General features: G+C 44.9%; 1 protein-coding gene and 1 pseudogene across 1 annotated transcript in view; one reads left to right on the top strand and one right to left on the bottom strand.

Moving 5' to 3' along the window:
* The window catches only part of LOC144752182 (sphingosine 1-phosphate receptor 2-like), a 245,762-nt gene that overhangs the window by 160,898 nt on the left and 66,071 nt on the right, over positions 1-18,793 (bottom strand). The gene's annotated exons all lie outside the window — the stretch shown is intronic.
* On the top strand, positions 6,103-6,709 carry LOC144774415 (transmembrane protein 238 pseudogene; annotated as a pseudogene).

The raw sequence follows: 18,793 nt of genomic DNA, 5'->3' as shown, positions 1-18,793 counted from the left end.
CGGGCGCATGCCCGTTCTGCTCCGCTTTTCATTAACTCTTTAATTTCTTCTTATGCCCCCAGTCGCTCCCTCCGTTCTTCCTCTCTTTCTCTTCTTCACGTCCCCCGCTTCCGTAAATCCCGCACCGGGGGCACCCGCTTCTCGGTGCGGGCCCCCCAGATCTGGAACAATCTCCCCCTCTCCATTCGCTCTATCCCTATTTTTTCTCACTTTCGTAAAGCCCTCAAAACTTTTCTTTTTCTTCAGGCTTTCCCTAGCCAATCCCCCTGGGCCCCTGGCAGATACTGTTGTGTTCCTTAGCGCCAGGAAGCCGCTTGGCCGCAGTGCGCTCTAGAAATTTCTTTTTTCATTTCATTTCATTTCATTATTGAAAAACTGTTGCACAAGGCAGAAAAAGTGGAAGCATGTTTGGCCCTCCAGACAAATTATATTTTTGCTGCTGAAGCCTGCCGTATTCACTAAAACTATTATTTGTTTTTCCAGCTTTTCCTTTTAATGTGGCACCACTCAGGGCCTCACTTCATTAAAGTGGAGGCTATGATCCCGAAATGTTATAGCACTATACATTCAAAACGTTCAAATAAAAATATACAAACACATCTGGGATGACTATTTGATAAGTTTATCTCTTTTATAAGTACGCCAGAATGTGTATCTAAAAAAAAGGCCAGTCCTTCTGCCGAGATGCATAAATAGTAGTAACAAACAAGCGGCAATGCAAAGATGTGCTCTGAAGCTGGCCTAGAACGAAACCAGCGGTAGCGACAGAGATATGTGAGGGGTAACACTGGAGACAACTGTGGGGATTGGATGTGGCAGGGAAAATAACAGTCCACAATTTTGGCAGTCTCCTCCCCTGTCCTATCCTTTCCCTTCTCCTCCCTGCAGATGATTCAGAAAACGATTATCTTTCCACGGGCACCCATAAGGCATAATATGGGTGCCCAAAGTTGCCCTAAGAAGACTAGACGAATGGCAGGTTTCCGGGAGAACCACTATGCATCCCGTCCCCCACACTCAGCCTATTAGTCACTTTGCACGAGGGTAACTAGACCCAGATCAGATGGGGCTCACAGGGGCAACTCACCGAGCGCATTTCAGTCAGTCGGGGAGTCCGTCAAGGCTGCGTTCTGGCCCCCACATATTTGTATATGAACGGAGTGGTAAGCTTTTTACAAGAACCTGCTGGGGGGGGGGAGAGTAGAGGGAGAAGATACCAACCCGCTTGTTCGCAGGTGATACCCTGCTGGTGTCGAAGACACCTGCAGGGCTACAGCTTTTACTTAATAGATTCCATCTTTTCTGTGACACTAGGGGTCTGGTTATTAACACCACAAAAATCAAATTCATGGCCTTCAACCCCCATAAGTCCTATAAGGGCAATCTGACGCTAGGTGGGACACCTCTGGAAAGAGACAGCACTTTCTATTATGCTGGCGGCACCGGTGCGTGTGTCTTGTGTGATCTGGTGCCGCTGGGGCTATGTAACAGACTTGTTGCCTCCGTCTTCACAGCAGCCGTGAGTAAGCAACTTTTGCAGTGTTTTTTAAAACAAAATAATACAACTAACCTGAGGCCACCTAGCTGTGACCGTCACCTATGTGACTTACCTGTGCCTCAGTCTGTCTCAGCCTCATCGGCATCAAGTCTCCGACTTCGAGGCTTAATGTCCATCATGCTTTGCGTAGCTGACATGGAACAGTAATTATAAGTTACCAGCTATTACAGCACTGCATATATAACTGGCATGGGTTGGATGTGAAAATGGGTGAAGGCCAAACTATTCCATCATTCATTCATCTACCCACCAATAGGTTAATAAACTTCCTTTTCAGGTATTTTGTCGCAGTTTATAATATCTTTTTAGACCTTCTCATTGTTCGAATGTGTGTAATTTCATTTAATTATTTAATTATTTCTGTGATGGGCACTTCATTGTTTGGTTTGACTTGTGAAAAATTGTCAAAGTGTTACACATGTTGTCACATGTTGCCATTGCATGTCACTCATAAGTGCACTGAAATCATGAAAATGTGGCACGTCTGTAAACTTGGCAGCTATGAGTAAGTGCCTGAGACTGAGTGACGGTATAATATCCTAGTTGCTCTTGCTATGCTATAAAGTTTGCTTTTTAGGTTAGAGCGCAGTCATAAATGATCAGATCAATGAGATCATCTGAGCTGCTGCAGTGCCTGCCTGCCCTCTGTTACTGAGAACTGCAGTTACACAGTCTGTCTCCGGTTAGTGCCCTTCCATTTCTGATGCTTTGCAGCATTTCTAAGATCTTAGAGTTTCTTGTTGCTCAAATGAGTGTAATCCTGATATATATGTTTCCCTCGTCTTCATTGCTTGATTTTGCCTGCGAGAAAGAGTCACTTATAGTCATTGAAATGTCACTCATAATTACACTGAAATTATGAAAATGTCACACACAGCAATCTAAAACCTTGGCAGATATGCATTTTCATAACTGAGGAAGCGCTATAATGCTTGACTTCGCATTTCAGTGCGGTGATGTGGACCACAACACTAAAATGTGTTAGTCTAAGCATGATGCGTGGTACTTGGCACTGCCTTCCCTACTCCCCCATACCTCCCGTTGTCCATTCCTTCTCACCCCCGTCCCCCGCTCACACTCCCGTTGTACATGCCTTCTCGCCACTTCTCCCCCTCCCCCCACCCCCGCCTGCACTCCTGTTGTCCGTGCCTTCTCCCCTCCTCCCTCCCATTGTCCGTGCCTCCCCCGCCCTCCTTCCCGTTGTCTATAATGACTACCGTTTGCAATGCAATAGGTCTCGTGTAAATGTGAGTCCTATTGCATTGCAAATGCTTGTGTAATAGAGGTGTGCAGTCTTCTTGGTTACATATAAGGTAAAAAAAATGCTTATGATGCTTTTTTATTATAACTTTTCAACATACTACACAGCAGCCACAATCCTCTACAACATAGCTTAAAGACATTGGCAAAGCCAATAGCTCTGGCTAAACACTTATAAGGCCCCAAAGGCGAGACCTATTGGCTATGCCAATGCTTGTTCTCATTGAGATACTCTTAAGCACATTTTATTTTTTTAATCAACTTGTCAGCTCTTTCAAAATCTTACTTTTATTCTTCATTTTATTTTTATCGTTATTAATGTTGCATTTTTAAATCAAATTAATTTTACTATTGCTTGTAAAACAATTGTGGATGCTGAATTGTTTTCCAAACAGCTTTTGTTGAAATGGCATGGTACTTCCCAACTGGCCTATACCTTAGATTGTTTCCCATCGGATGTGTTGTATGTACCCGCATTGCGCGTCTTAAATTACCGCACACTGTCCAACTTTGATGTACTTTTATAGGAAGAACGAGACAATAATATTGTTGTGGAAGGAAGACCCTACGTGTTTATTGCAATATTAGTTGCATGTATCGCTTATTTCTACTTTTTTATGAGTGTTTAACTGTTTATCAGATTTTATGATACGTGGATTAAAATAAAGCTTATACAACAACAACTATGCTAATTCATCTCACTTAGACTTATACATCGTATTTTTTTCTTTGGGGGATGTGCTGAAAATTTGCAATGGATCGAGTCCTCCTTGACCTAGAATGGACACTACAGCTCCATATTACATGCTGTACGCACTTGTGAGTTGTATTTTTCTTTTTCGGCTCAATATTTTCCCGTGTCACCAACATGTCAGAAATCTTCCCGTTTTCTCTGTAAGCAACTCACCCATATATTTATAGATAGAGGAAAAAGAAGAAAATATCCTTGTAGAGGGTCTTTGAACAAGAACACGGGATGAAGAGACAGATACAGAAAGAACCAAGAATCATGGGAAATGCACAGATTGGGTAACCCACAGTAAGACAAACATTGGTAAAGCCAACCGATCTGGCATTGACAAGCAGGCATTTTCCTATTTGCTAACCAATACAAACAAGCACTGGCAAAGCCAATAGGTTACACCTAAGCGAGCGCTATCAGCTTTGAAATGTCTTTTAGACACACTGTACAGGAACGTGGAGTGGAGTAGAAATGAGTGAAGTTCCATGGCTTACAGTGGAGTGGAACAGTGGCTTGGAGTGGCATAAAATAGAGTGAAGTGGCCTAGAATGGAGGGTCATAGGGTAACGTGGTGTGGAGTGGCATACAGTGGCATGCAGCGGAATGGCGTAGAGTGAAGTGGGACTGAGTAGACTGGAGTGGACTAGTGAAGAGTAGACAGGCGTAGACTGGCATATAGTAGAGTGGAGTAGAGTGCAGTGGCATAAAGTGAATAGGCATTAAGTGGAGCAGACTAGAGTGGTGTGGAGTGAAGTGGAGAAGACTGTGGTGTGTAGAGTGGCGTGAAGTGGGATAGAGTGAAGTGTGGTGGAGTAGAGGGGGTAAAGTAGAGTGAGGTAGAACAGAGTGGCATAGAGTAGAGTGGCGTAGAGTAGAGAGGAATTGTGTGGAGTGGGGTAGAGTGATGAAGAATGCCACTGTGTGGCGTGGAATCGCGTGGCTTTGATTAGAGTGGCTTAGAGTGGAGTAGAGTGAAGTGGCGTAAAGTAGAGTGGCCTGTTGTAGAGTGCAATGGCACAGAGTGCAGCGGTGTAGAGTATAGTGCACTGCAGTAGAGTGAAGTGGAGTAGAGTAGTGCAGAGTTGAGTAGAGTGCCAGAAAGTGCAGTGGCATAGAATGTAGTGATCTACAGTGTAGTGGCATAGAGTGCAGTGTCACAGAGTAGAATGGTGCAGATCAGAGTGCATGGGTGTCAATTCATCGAAATAGCAGGGGTAACAGAAGTGACATCACATGCCCTTTGACCTAAATGACATCACAGAAAGTGATATCATATGACCCGTGTTCTTGTTTTTTTCCCTAAGGAACTCATGTCATAAGACCTTAACCATAATGACACCACAAACATCTGTTTTAGATACCACCTATGCTGATTTGAAGTTTGAAATTTCTGGGAAGTAAATCTTACCCTGTATTGTACTGAGCAAGAGAAGCCAAAAAGCCGGCCTCTACTAACAGGTTTTATGCTTGCCCAAGAAAATTGTGAAAAGAATGTGGTGATGTAATGCATTTTAAAGTACAGTTTTCAAATAAATTAGCAAAAATGGCATTCATTATATTTTCAAATCTTTTTATGGTGTGCCAAGCTAATAAAACCTGATGCTCCCTAGGAATAGGCCCCATTTTTTCAAAATGTGCTATGGATACCACCTTATGTAAAATATTAGCTCCATTATACCAGAGGCAGCATTTTGTCATGGATCCATCATATGCCACGGGTGCCCCAAAGTTCCAGTGCCAGAATGTGTCCATTTATGCCATCTATATATAATAGGTGACCCTTATTCTAAAAAAATAACTCAGTATGTCATGGTGGTATTTTGTCATGGTTGCCCTCCTCCCATATGTAAGACTGTCAAGAAATACCTCCAATGTACTAGTACCAGCATTACCTCTAATATACCGCCAACAGTATTTTACCATGGGTGCTCATTAGTACCTCCAATAGGTTACTTGAATTTTGTCACGTGTGTCTGTCATGCTACAGATTGCCTCAAATATCCAGCATCATTATTTTACCACAGGCTGTCTCTATAATACAAGAATTACCTGTAGTATGCCAGGGCCTAAGGCAGATTTGGAAGCATAACACCACGTTCCCACATTCAATTAAATGCACTCACTCATACATACTGTCACTCGCATAAATACACTCTCACCCACAATCACACACACAACATATATTTAAATGCATTTTTACTTAACTTAGCTTTGATAAAATGTCTTTCCAGGTAAATGTGCTCCATTTTGAGGTCTCGGTGAAGCGAGCGAAGCTCGCTCTCGCCAAAGACCTATAGTCAGCGTGGCTGCTTTCCAGGAGGACAGCACTGGCCGCGCGCGGCGATTTGGTAAGGTCACGCGCACGAGAACGCGCTCGCGGCCAGGTGCTGTCCTCCTCGAAAGCTGCCTCCCTTCCCCGTGCAGGGCGGGCCGCCGCGCTGCCTGCGGCGACCCGGAAGCATTGCCGGCCAAACCGGAAGTAGGTGCTGTTGTTGCTTGCGGTTCTTCTTATTCTGTCATTGCAGCTTGTGTTGGGGTGAGATGAGGCGAAACGGTTAAGCCTGCTGGCCCCCTCCGGCAGTGTGTAACGTGATCCCTGCCTCCCACAACAGGTTGGTTCGGTTTCCCGAGTCTGCTGTGCACACAGCACACCTTCGCAGCGCCTCGCCCTCGCTCGCACACCTGGGGATGCGCAGACATGGCTCCGGCCGCCCTCGGACGCTGCCGCATGGCTCTCCTGTTCGCGGTGCTGGTGGGGGTGGCCTCCCTCCTGGTGGGCATCTTCGCCCAGCTGCAGATCAACGGCAGGGACTTTGGCGACTTGCTGATCTACACCGGCGCCATCCTGGTGTTCCTGAGCCTCATCGGCTGGATCTTCTGGTACACGGGCAATATCGAGATTTCCCTGGAGGAGCTGGAGCGAGACTATGTCGTGAAAGGGGGCACGCTCGCCCACCTGGCCCGCAAGATCTCCCGCCGCCTCTCTCGTCGTAGTGGCAAGCCAGGGGGCGCTGGGAGGAAGAAGGGAGGGCCTCACAGGGGCATCGGAGGCGCGGCCGCGGCGGGGGAGGACAGCCTGCAGCTGCCCCGCATCAAGGAGCCGCCCTCAGAAGAAGAGGCGTCCCCGAGGGTGTTCCCGGCCTGACCTGTTGGGGTAAGTCGAAGGATTCGCCCCGGCGTTCATGGCTTCGGTCTACAGATGGCGACAACAGAGTTAATGTTGATGTGTGGAAGTCAGTACGATCGATAGCCATAAACCATGGTAGGCGGCTTAAGGACAGACTATTACCCCCCTGCAATAACTCCGACCCGGTAGGGAGATAATGTTAAAACAAAGTGAGTTTGTACGATTTGGGCCCACACTTTCCCATCTTATTAATGCAAACAAGGCCTGTGTGGCGACTGGCGTCAGACTTTATTTACCCTTCCACACCCAATTATGTAGTCCGACTGTTTCAAGTCAAATTAATCAAGACTAGAACTCCCAGAATGCATTGGTTGTAAATAAATACATGATTGGGTGGGAAAGATGGGAGGTGCTGCCTCTGACCTGGAGTCCTGGCTAACCACTCAAGAGACTAGGGTGCGTCCCACCGCCTGTGGAGTTAGAATCGAAAGTCACGGGTGTTTACTCATTCGGCCCCTGCATGCGTGCAATGCCCTGGGTGGGAACCTCGCCGACTCCTTACTGTGGAGATTGCAACAGGCTGGGATCACACGCGGGGAGATCACACCTCGGCTCAACTGCCCATGCCTGGTGTGATCCTAGGAGCATCAGATGCTTGTATACCCGATAAGCATCTGACCCGATACGCATCTTTAATAGGAAGAAATGGGAGCAACATGGAATCCACACACTGACAAGAGTTGCTCAAAAATATCCTTTAACTGCTGGCATAACCGACGCTGTGAACCCATTTATCTAGTGGGCTTTATTGTTGGTATTTTTGTTTGCTCTGTTCGGATTTTTTGTTTAATTTTCAGTAGAACGTCTAATTTTACATTTGAATGGACTTAAAAATAAATACATTTCTAACTCGCGGACGTTTTCAACTAAAACTTAACAGGCAAACGAGCGCCGTCTGCACCCTTTCAAGGAGTACTAGAAATAAAACAACGTTGTATTTTCCCCAAAATTATAATAACGGTTATTCTGAAACTATGCTACAATTCTCGGTGAAGCAACACCAGGAGTATCTCTGTCTGGTTCGCGCGGGCCGTGGAGGGGTTGCTGTGGGGAGTGGGCCCTGGGGCGTGGCGGGGGTGCTGTGGCTTGTAGACCATAGTACTCGGTGCCCAGCTCTGGAAGATTCATCTTCCGTGCAGTCCGGTTTCTTGGAGTCTCCACTCCCCATATTGAGTGTATTGAGCAGTTCTGAGGGCCTCAGATTCAGCACAGAGCTCGTTTCTGAATATAAATTCAAAGCCGCAGTGGTAAATATTGTCCCTCGCAGTGTCAGGGCCAGCACGCTCGTAATCGAGGCCTATGTGCTTAATGGGTCAACGGGAATACTAGCCTGGTCTAATTTGTCGTTAAATGTAGCGGGGAGATGAGATTCAGTGCCCAGTGGACGCTTCATCTTCTGGCGTTTGATCAGCCACAGGGAGACATCATAGCCCTCAAAAGCTTTCAAATAAATGAATTGAATAGCCTGCGTATAGCGTTCACACCTTACTTTTCTTCAAATAAACTGTCGCAATTGCTGTCCCCTCTCGTGTTCCCCTGCGGGTGACGTGGCCATTCACCTTCCCAAAGTCTGGATGTTTGGTTTTGATGACTCTGTCTGGCAACACCTGAAACTGTCTGTAGCCAGACCTGAAATGCAGTATTTATGAAAGTAAAGACACTTGAGATTGTGTGCCAAAAATTCGTAGAAAAAGCAAACCAATTCTCCATTAAAATATAACAAGGAAACAGGGATGAGTACAAGGTCTGCCCGAGCAGCTCTGTAGTCTGATATACACTCTAGTCACCCCATGCCAGGCATGATAATCTTATTTCGTCTTTTTTTCTCTGCACTCTGCTACTTGTTCGAACATAAATGCAGAACAACAAGTACCAGAATGCAACGTAAGGACTCCTTGTGCTGCTCCCACCTGGCAGGGACAGGGTCTGAAGCCCTTCCAGTCCCCATTCATAGACTATAGCTATTGGCATTGTAAATAACAATGCCTTTTATTTTTGTTTTATTTTTAAAAATATAAATAAAAGGCATTGCAGTTCACAATGCCAATAGCTCAAACTCTAGTCAATGCGAGACCTATTGCATTGCAGTTTTATCTTTTTCCCAGGGAGCATGAGCTCTACAAGCTGCTGTTTTTGGTTATACCAATGTACCATCACAGGAACGAGGCTAGATGCGGCGTAACCAGAGCCGCCAACTTTGGAATTTGGGGAACCGGGTCTCAGCTGAACTTGAACACCCTGTGAATTTGGGCAAATCACTTAATCTCCCTGTGCCAGCAAAACAGAAATGTGTCCTTGTGTAAGGTAATTGGTGCTCAGGTAAAGCCCTCTAATATCTTTATTATCAGCATATCAACGCATTGTCATACACAATGCCAATAACTCAAACTTTAATGCTGCGAGACCTATTGCATTGTAAATGCTTGTTTATTACACTAATTGTAAATAATGGAATACTATTCACTATTAGTAATGCACAGAAAATAAAGAGTGCAGAGTCATCTGTGTGCTACTGGCACTGATTTTGCAACCATTGGGACCAGGGATCGCAAAGGCAGGGCCAGGGGTTGCTTAGGGCTAGCTAAGGGTCACAGCTGTGATCCCTAAATGATGTTCATGGTAGAGTGGCGTAGAGTAGAGTGCAATGGCATAATGTGCAGTAGCGTGGAATGGTGCAGAAAAGAGAGGAGCAGCATGCAGTGGCGTAGAGTGCAGTGGCCTAGAGTGCAGTGGCCTAGAGTAGAGTGGCGCAGAGTAGAATAGAGTGGTGTTGGGTAGAGTGGTGGAGAGAAGAGTGTCGTAGAGTGCAGTGGCATAAAGTGCAGTGGAGTAGAGTGCAGTGGAGTAGAGTGGTGCAGATGGGCATACAGTGCAATGGGGCAAAATGCAGTGGTGGAGAGTAGAGTGGTGCAGAGGAGAGCAGAGTGGCGTAGAGTGCGGTGGCATAGAGTTCAGTGGTGTAATTGGTGTGGAGTGGTGTAGAGTAGAGTGGCGTTGAGTACAGTGGCATATAGTATAGCAGTGGGTGTGGAGTGCAGTTGCCTACAGTGCATTGGCGCAGAGTAGAGTGCAATGGCGTAGAGTGCAGTGGCATAGAGTGGTGCAGAGTAGAGTGCAGTGGGGTACAGTGCAGTGGCATAGGGCAGAGTGCAGTGGCGTGGTGTAGAGTACAGAGAGGACAGAGCAGTGGGTTTGAGGGAAAAGAAGCAACATGGAAGGGGGACGGTGGGGGGAATGGAAGATGCATGGACTGGCATATGAGAGATGGACTTAAAACACAAGCACTCATATGGAATGCTTGAACACAATGTAAAAACTTGCTCCAAAAACAGCAGCAGTGGAAGGACACAACTACTTGGTCTATGCTCCAGGGGCGGGCCAACCACAAGAAGATATAAAGACAAAAGAGGGCCCATGACAATGTGAATAAGGAGAAGCTACCCAGGGGAAAATAAACAATCAAAGTGTAGCAAACAAATGCTTCTCCATTTAATTTAAAGCAAGAATAAATCTCTAAATATTAAAAGTCATAAGTCAGACCAAATCAACCACAAGAAGAGGACATGACACCTGAATTCTGTAACAAACAAGAAAGAAGGAAATGAAAGTGACACTAAGGTTAACAAATGATAAACTATTGGTGGGCTGTAAGCCCACTGTATGTAATCAACATGTCTCGCTGACACAGCATATGCGCTGTCTGGGCGAAACCTAAAAATGGCATATAAATATATAAAACCTTTAAGATTCAGGATTGTTCCATCAGAAAGACACACCTGCCCTGGTCTTGCAGTGCCCTCATTTTCAGGCAGACATAAAGAGGGGAAGGCCGTCACATACATTGCAAGTCAGACAATGAATGACATGGGCTGCCCCAACCAGTATTCTGTGGTAGGCAGAAGCAATATGTGAATGACACTTGAACAGACCAACTGATGAAGAGGGGTGACAGAAAGCCCCAGTATGTATGTATATACATTTTGATTTTGTGGAAAACATGAGTCCTGCGACATTTCAAGCCCACACCCAAAAATAAGTGAATTGCACGTTAAAGGGCAGAATCATACATTCTGATCTGGAAACATGTGACGCCCATTAGGAGGCCATTGTGATCAGATTATGTGATTTAAGTGCTAAAATGATAATCCTGCGTGCAATAACTCAATAACATATTTACAGTGTTTAAAAACACTCATGCCTTGGGGGCAAGGAAAGACACATGATTAATTTGCCGGGGCTCGGATATCTTTAGGGGCTGGAATCCAGTTGGCGTGTACAGGCTCTTACTTGAAGTTACCGACCCCGGACACATGATATGTTCTGCGCTGAACCAAGCAATAGATGTATTCAATGGCTGCCAAAATTGTAGAAAGATGACTGTTGTGTTGTTGTGGTTGTTGCAGCGCAACAAATCCTGCCATTCTGCGAAATGGGGGAAGTGGGTCTCAGCCTCTAGCACTTTTCAGCACCCCACCCACACCTTGTCCTCTAGTCCTTCTGTGCTGTTCGTAATTTAATGGAGCTATGGTAGGCCATATTTTCTTGGAAAACCAATGCAGTTTCAAAATGTAACCACAGATATGGGTTTCCACAGGCACAAACTCAGGTCGTTACCCTTCACAAACCCTAGATACACAAAGCTTACTTGGTCCCGTTGCCACCACACTGTTCCTTGCCTGCCCTCTTGTAGGTCTTGACAGGTAATGTACATGGTCCGCAGCCATCACTCTGCACATTTCCCCTAGCTTCAATTGTCAGACAATGCATCTGTGGTATCCGGCATCCACTGTGCTCATTTCTCATGACAGACAGTACGTAGGTGGCTCCCAGGCTCCACTCTGCTTATTTTTCCCGCTGCTGCAGACAGGTGATACCTATGTTATCTCCAGACTCAACTCTTCTCGATTCTCCACGGTGCTCTTGACCGACAACCCTCCTATGGCCCACAGGCTTCATCTGCTTATTCTGCATAGCTACTATTTATAGGTAATACCTATGCGGTCTCCAGCTCTCACTCTTCCCCTTCCATCTGGCTACTCCTGATTGTAAATGCCTACCTCGTCTCCACATCCCACTTTGCTAACCTTGCTGGTCAATGTCTAACTTGGATCTCAACGCTGTTCATCTCCCTTATCCATTCATACAGGCAATACTCATGTGGCCTCCAGCATACACTCTCCTAATGTCCTCAGCTGCTGTTCACTGTCAAAGCCTTTGTGGTCTCCAGACTCAACTCAGAGCAGCTGCCTTTGCTACTCTTGACAAGCAACGCTTTCATGGTCTCCAGCATTCACCTGCTCATTCTCCCATACTACTACTTTCAGACCATGCCTTTTCAGTCTCTAGCTACCACTCTGCTCACTGTGCCTACATATACCCTTGACAGTTTAGGGGCACAGGGCACGCCACCTCCATTCAGTTCATTCCCACTAGCGACTCTTGACTGTCATTTTCCCCGAAGTACTCTGGTTGGGTAATGTCTACATGGCCTTCAGCATCCACTCCGGCCCTCTCTTCTGGCTGCTCTCCACTGGCAGTGCCTTCAGCCTGTGCTCAGCTCATCCCTCCTAGTAATCTTGAGCTAACAATGCCTAACCCTCCACTACACTAACCCCCGGTCATTCTTGACAAGCAGCGCCTACACCATCTTCACTCTCTGCTGTGTTGATTTCGTCTGCCTAGTTCCACCCCACTATGAGCAAGTTAAAGAAAACACTACAAGTTCATGCCATTAACACCACTGCTTATGGTTATCTAGAAATACAATCTTAGCAGAAGGATTGACGCCCATAAACATGTGTGTTTGCATGTTATAAAAAAACTGAGCTCCAGGTTCAATAACTCCTACTTAGTGCAACCTCAACCAGAATAATTTCCAGAAGTTCAAATTAAATCAAGCATGCCAGTGTATCACTTTTTTTGCTGCAAGAGTCGTCTAATGGCAAAGATATCCCTAGACGTGGGTGCCTTGAGTTCCTTGCTTGAAACCAGAGGTACGAGCTGCCCCTCACCGATGAAGTCCAACAAGGCTGAAACCAGTCTGCATTGCTTGCATTATCGTTCAGTGGGAGATGTTTAGCAAACTCGGGCTGGACTGCCCCTTTGCATAATGCCAACACTGATCTGCAAATGATTGGTCAATTACTGTGATGACCGGACTAGCTAAAAATGGTGGATTTGAATGCTATTAGAGCAAGGGTCTTCAAACTGGGGGGGCCGCCAGGTGACCAGGCCATCACTAACATATTTTGTCATTTATAGCCTACCTGAAATATGTGTCAAAATGGAAGGGACCCCAAATATTATATGAATCCCCCAGCCACTCACTGTTGATACTTTTAATTTATACAATTTAATAGAATAATTGTGAAAAATTCTGAGGAGGGCCCCATGATTTTTTTATTCCACTGAGGGGGGAGCTCGGCACTAAAAAGTCTGAAGACCAATGTCTCAGAGGAATAGCTCGTTTTTTGGGTTGATTAAAGAACTCTGTCCCATCATTCATGTACCATCCTGAATTAGCAGCACTGGCTTGCGCAGTTTAGCACACCTCTATTTTTCTTTTGTAATGTTAACACTATTGCATTGTAAATGACAGTAACTTAAAGGCTCCCAAAGTCGCGGCCTATTGCATTGCAAAGACTTTTTTTAATAGCTCTCCATGCCACACTTTGACGTTAATGGCGGCCGCACCCCTTTCTTCAGCCAAGCTGTATCTAAAGAAAGGGACGTGGCCGCCATGAAAGTGAAAGCATGGTATGGGGTGCATTTACAAAACAAAGTATTTGTTTCTCAAGTTGACAAACAAATGATTTTTGTTTATAAGAGCACCCCATACCACGGTTTCACTTAAATAGTGGCCGCTGACCTTTCTTTATATGCGCCTCGTCTGAAAGCACAGCATGGGGCGCTTGTAAAAAAAAAGTTAATAAATAGAAAAGAAAAATTCGGCTGCGTTTGGCGCCGCAAATAAACCAAGGGCGCAGCCACCACTGTGGCGTGCCTTGCTATGAAAAAAAAAAGCATTCGAAAAGAGCGTGTCATGTCTGCAACAGCAGGCAGTGGAAAACCATTTAATAAAATAGTGCTCTGAGGCTGTAATTAAAGCTTACCGAGTAAAAACACACCTAAGAGGGCCAATTCTTATGGTAGATTACATGGCTGAATAAATTAGGGAATATTAAGTCTATTGACCAATGAAAAGCCACAGTTTACAAAGGATAATGACACAAGCCAACGGAAAATGTGGGTGGAAAGTGGGCGGAGCTTCAAGTCCATACCTGAATACAGCATGCTTCGCAGAGCAGCGCATGCGCTTTTTTCAGGCTCAACCTAAAAAGCAATGAGCAACAGAAAGATGCCCAGTAACCTTGTGAACGTCCGTCCACTGCACAGCAACACAAGTCGCTGTATTTTTAGTAACTTTTGATCTGTTTGAGCTAGACACACATTTTTTGTTAAAATGTGCAGATTATGCAGCAGATGTAGGAGCGCTGAAAAAATGAAAAGAATAAAGAAGAGAAATAATAAGGGCAGACAAAGTGCTGGTGACATGATCTTGGGACAGCGTATTCTACTACTTTGGTAAACAGCCATGTTTTCATCTGTTTCCTAAATTGCATCAGGTAGGCTTGGCCTCGCAGCGTCAGAGGGAGTAGGAGAGAGGGCCATATGGTCCGATGAGCTACCAGTCAAGAAGGTAATGGACAGAAAGAATGGTGCAGAACCCACAGCCCAATGGGGAAATACCTCACAAAGGGCCAGATGTAGGTAATTTTTATTTACCGACCTCTTAAATACCGAGTCATACCGACTCGGTATTTAAGAGGTCGGAAAATAAAAATACCGAGATGTAGGTAATTGCAGATGTGCAATTACCGAATCGGAAACAGTCGGTAATTTCCGATGTGGTAAATACCGACCAGTTAATGCCCATGCATTCCTATGGGCTTTGAAGCCCATAGGATTGATTGGGCATATACCGGTCGGTATTTACCACATCGGAAAATACCGACTGTCACAAGGGTGCAGGGGGTGTCACTTTGACACCCTCTGGCACCCCCAAAAGAGGCTCGGGTGCCATGTGGCAGGCATACCTGCCCTAAGGGCAGGTCTGCCTGTCATATGGCATAGGTGTGCATGCACACATGTACATGCACACCAGAAACGGTATTTTACCATCAAGTAGTATTTGATGGTAAAATACCGATGTGGTACTGCTTGTGGGACTCAGAAGAGTCCCACCTACATACCAATTGTCCGGAATCAGTAATGATACCGACTCGGTATTTTACATACTCGGTAAATTTACCGAGTCTGTAAATTACAGGGACCTACATGTCAAATTGCTTTTACCGGGTGGTAACGGCCGAATTCGGCCGTTACCACCCGGTAAAAGCCTACCTACATCTGGCCCAAAATGAGAAAAGCCAGTGGAGGGATCAGGCCTGCCGAAATAAACAAGCATGAGTCTAACTTATCCAAGATGGCTACGCACATAAAGGTAGCATATCAATTTCATCTGGGAGCGACTGCTGAGAGGTATTGTTAAAAAAGCAATACAGTAATGCCACAGTAAATGTATAAATATTTCAGAACATTATGCAGTGTTGCAGGACACACTTCCGAGAGAGGGGGAAGTGGAAAAAAGACCTAATGCTGTCAGGAGACAGCTACTTGTTAAATAAAATTAGTTCCCTATTTGCGGACGTGGCACAAGCCTTGTATGTAAGGTCTGCCGATTCCTCCTTTGATGCGGGTATGCTATGCCACAGTGATAAATGTTACGCTGTGGCCTTGTCAGAAATGCCTTCAGGGAGGTCAGGGGGTTGCAGATAGTTTACTTCGCCATGGAAATAAGCTAGGAGTCAAAGAGCCACAAGTCATGTCATATCATGCTAACACCTTGTATCGTGTTTACACCACCCAAATCCAATTCAAACCACTAATATGCACACGTTCCACCTAAGCCACTGCACTAATGCCAGTCTGTTCGTTCTATGTCAATGAAATGGAAGCCTTGATTTGAGAACCAGGATTGTCCACATGTTAAAACCCAATGTTGTGGTACTAGAATCTCATTATGAGAATGCTGTCTCACATATTTTGTCCTATATATGAACTACAAAAAAAATGCCCTATTGAAATTAATAACAAAATATCTACGCCTAACGGAATGATATTTTGGTAAACATCATTTAGGTCGAAGTCTGGGGTGTGGAATTAAAAAAAATATCTACTTGTCCATGGGGCAGGTTGCTTCATAAATCTACTTGTCCTGTAACAGAATCCATTTGTCCCTTTGGTGCCATGTAGTGTGGCGACAAATTTTGGCAGCATTCTCATTATATAAGAGCTCTGATATAGCCTCTCGGATTATGCCAGGGCTCATATCATAGTAGTGTTTTAATACTTGCGATCCCCTTATGTTGCCACGTTTCCGCAGATCTACATACTGGGGCTGAAGGTAGTGGTAAGCAATAGTTCCAGGGTTAGACTGCCCTTTTGAGTCTGTGCATGTTTTAATGAGTTTCAACCACTCTTCTCTAATCTTTTCCATACTGAGAAATGTGGGAAATGTACTCCCCACATTTGGCAGACGTAAGCCTTCTTCCGGAGTTGGGGAAAAAGTGGTGGGAGGGAAAGTGAACTTGCAAACACTCGTATTTTCGCATGAGCAAATCTACACATGCATATTCGCTCATGCTAATATGCAGTTCACAAATATTTTCTAGGAGTACTATTTCTTGTCCTACTTCTGTAAATTCTTGGGAATTCACGAACGCTGTATAGCTACAAGTAATGCAAGGACATATACCATGAGTGCACTTCTGAGACTTTCTTTAATAATTGGGCCGCTGATTTGACCATGACCTTTTGCATTTATTAAAATTCTGTCTCTCTCTCTCTCTCTCTGTATCGGCTGACTTCACTGTGAGTGACAGAATTCTGCTCTTTCACAAGGATCATATCGGCACACAAAGTAGTTTTGTTCAGTGTCAGTAACTACTGTGGCAGTGTGTGCTTTTTTAGAGCAAAAACAATTTTTGCTTATGCCAATGTTTTTTATAATGGTGAGGGTCCAGCAGCACCCACACCAATAAGGTTTTACAAAAACCATGCCAAAACAAGCCACACATTGACAAAACTAAAAAGCTTACCACCAATTTCAGACCTGACTTTGCCAATGCATGTTTATTTGTGTTTCCCATAATCTTATTGAAACTGGTTACACTGATTTTCCATTATGAATATTTTGGTGAAATATGAGCAGGCATCAACACATGTTACTAAATAATGCTGCAAAGAAATGGTACCTGAAATTTTACAGTAGTTTAGCAAAATATTTTTTTCCTGCTTTCATTTTCTTATGAACATTTTATTTTGAAAGCAAAGAATCATCAATCTTGCTTTCAAGCTTCTGCAAATATTTGCATCAAATCAGAGAGCATTCTGGGAGCATTATACATAGCTTCATATTGCTAAACTTTGAAAACGTGTGTACACATTTTTACACAGAACCACTGTCAGTAGTGCAGTCAGAGCTTACATTTACTTAGAGTGCTCACCCTAATAATAAAGGATTTCACTTAATGAACCATGAATACAAGTTTGAACCACATTAACTTATTGACAAAAATATTACCTTAACTGCAGGCACTATCCTTGATGAAGCAAAGCTTCGCATATTTTGCGGCTTGCCGAAGTCAAGAACCTCGTTTATGTGTAATAAGGTAACAAAACGTATGTTTTACTAACGTTTATTTTTGTTTAGGCAAAGTTTGCGAAGCTTGCCTACGTGTATTTCTAATACATTTAACCCGTGTACTTTAAAATGGCCGCCGCTTGTATTTTAGTTACTGCGCATGCGTCAGCCACACTCACGTGTCCTGACGCGTCTGCAGAAGTGGAGGGAAATTTATGCGCATGCGTAATCCATAGCTGTGCCCATCATGTGGTACTGCTCGTGCCACTGCTCTTGTGTCTGTATCAATGTAGCTAACATTTAAACTGCATAAGTATATTTTATAATGATAAGTAGAAAGTACAAACCCTGTGATGTGTTTTCATGATGACATTATTATGTATTAATTTGTTTTCGCTTACTTTTCATGTACCGCGGGGAATGGGGGTCTGAGTGAAAGGAGAGCCATATTGGAGGTCCCTTCTGCGCCTGCGCAGCTTTGGCAGCACAGTAGACCTTGACTGATGGAACATAGCCAGTTGGCAGCGATGGGCGAGATGCTCCTGAGAAAGTCACCTCTGCCCTGCGAGAACAGCGAATGTGGCTCCTTATATGTTACAATGTAATATTGTATTGCTGCTTGCCGTGTAGCTTCTCATGGGAACCCCAATCTTACTAGGCGGTGCCCAAACATGCAAATACAGGCTTGAAATGTTGAATTGTGATTGGTGTGTTACCCAAATCCTACCTTAGGACCAATCGAAATTGAGGGATTCTGACACTTTGCAACATTGGGGGGTGGTACACTGTCCCCAAACTGTATATCTACCCTGGGTTCACCTAGGGAACCGTCCGACTTGTCTGGTTTAGCTGACCTGTCACTGACCCATCGTACTCAATAGGTGACTGAAGATACAGAGCGCTGCGGAGCACTCTGTCCGAATTTGACCATAGACTAAGGTTCTACTGAACCTTAAAGTGCTGGCGAAGCACTTTGCTGGGAGTTCGCTGACCCAATCGGGGTCTTGATCGATAACTGCAGAGCGGGTGGAGCGCAGGCGTTGCTTCCGAACTGTGGGTTCCGGTCCTGTCCTGAGCGGTCCTGTCCTGAGGGTTTGCTGTCCTGACCTGAGGTCCTGTCCTGATTCCTAATCCGAGGGTATCCTGTCCTATCCGGGGTGTCCATTCTGCACCTGCTGTCCTTTGAGGGGTATCCTTCCTTGAGGGTTTCCTGTCCTTAACTGACCCGTGGCCAGGGTTTGGTTTCCACACCTTTCTAGGTAAATATTGCTCTGAACCTCTTAAATCTTGCACCTTCTGAATTTCTAACTTTTGCTTCAATAAAATTTACCATTGCATATG

This window comes from Lissotriton helveticus, chromosome 1_1 (assembly GCF_964261635.1).
Source record: "Lissotriton helveticus chromosome 1_1, aLisHel1.1, whole genome shotgun sequence".
NCBI classification, from domain to species: Eukaryota; Metazoa; Chordata; class Amphibia; order Caudata; family Salamandridae; genus Lissotriton; species Lissotriton helveticus.
Note: the sequence above shows the minus strand (reverse complement) of the source record. Positions and strands in the feature narration are given on the sequence as shown.